Raw genomic sequence first — 1424 nt, forward strand, 5'->3', positions numbered from 1 at the left:
GGCCCAAGACTGGCAGCAGTCGTGAGGTGGATAGGACCCCGAATGCAGTCCGGTAAACTTTGTGGGAGCCGATGATGTACAGGTAATAGTCAGCATGGAATACCTGGAATGGTATTCAGCACCGAAAACCCTGAATGGGTTCTGGGGGAAAAAAAAAGAAAAAGAAAACTCTCCCACCGTCCCTGGGTGGGCTCGAACCACCAGCCTTTCGGTTAACAGCCGAACGCGCTAACCGATTGCGCCACAGAGACAACAGCACGCGCCTCGTCCGCGCTCTCTTTGCAGTAGACACTTCCTAACTCCCAGGATGGGCCGCCTGCCCCGCAGGAGAACGGTGCCAGTTCCAAAGCCTCGGAAAAACGGAATGTTTAGCGCGATGAACGATGTCCTTTATCCTGTTTGAAACTGGTGCCTTAGGTGCCTTATCGGAAACTAAAAGGGCAGCAGAATGGCCTGACCCCGCCTTGCCCCTTACCCGCCTCAGAGGCCAGCGCCCCCGGAGACACCCGGAGCCCGGGCCGGGACCCTCCGGGCCTGAACCGAATGGGGTCCAAGGATAGCTGAACACCCGGTGGGCATCCATGACGGCTCTTCCGGTTTCCTCGCCGACACCCAATGAATGAGAGTTTGCCCACCCTTCCGAGAGGCCTCCGGGGGCCGGTGTGGTGCTTTGGTTTCCGGTGTCCATCACGCGACTTCCACAACGGCAGCGGTCGCCGTGATGGTCGCCCCTGCGTCCCCACGTCCAGAACAGGGTCTGGTACTCACCAGGACGCTCTTAGCACTTGGATTAATAATACACTGTCGTCTTTAGCCCTTGGTCCCATGAAGACCCCTGAGAATGGAAATAAGGAAAAGTTTTCGACGTGAACGTTTCTTTTCTGAAAGCCTTTACTCTGGTTATTTGATTTCGCAGCATCCCGTGGGGCGGGCAACGGAAAGGCCTACAGATCCCCGTCTGCGCGGTGCAGCTCCCCGCGCCCAGCTGAGCAGGCTGCGTTCTGTGGGGTCGATCCTGGGGGCGGGGAACCTGCGGGAAGCGAAAGCCGACGGGGGAAGGCGGGTTTGGGGACGAGGGCATTGAGATCTCCCGGGAGGCTGGTGCGGGGATCCCAGAGAGATGAGCCCTGTTTCTTGTCCTGTAACAGAGTGGGGAAGGAGGGAAAGAGCTGGCGTCGGAGGGAACGCGGGAGGCAAGAGGAGAGGGAGGAGGGAAGGAGGGAGGAAGGAGAGGGGAGGGGAAGAAGAAACGAATTTGCGCTTCCAGCCCTCCCTCGCCCCCTCTCTGCTTCTTGCTCTTCTTCCCACCCCCTCCACCTGAGAAATCCTGATATACCCACATCTGAGAAGACAGACCCGACTAATCTGTGCTCGCGGGCGCACAAGCTCTGGGTTGCAAAAATGGTTCTGCCCTTGTGTGGCCT

The 1424-nt window shown here is 58.4% G+C and overlaps 1 non-coding gene across 1 annotated transcript; it reads right to left on the bottom strand.

Annotated features, from left to right (window-relative positions):
* Positions 1 to 177: 177 nt before the first annotated feature.
* On the bottom strand, positions 178 to 251 carry TRNAN-GUU (transfer RNA asparagine (anticodon GUU)). Its single transcript has one exon. It is a non-coding gene; the product is annotated as a tRNA-Asn (tRNA).
* Positions 252 to 1424: the final 1173 nt, after the last annotated feature.

Source organism: Physeter macrocephalus, unplaced genomic scaffold, assembly GCF_002837175.3.
Source record: "Physeter macrocephalus isolate SW-GA unplaced genomic scaffold, ASM283717v5 random_5973, whole genome shotgun sequence".
NCBI lineage: Eukaryota > Metazoa > Chordata > Mammalia > Artiodactyla > Physeteridae > Physeter > Physeter macrocephalus.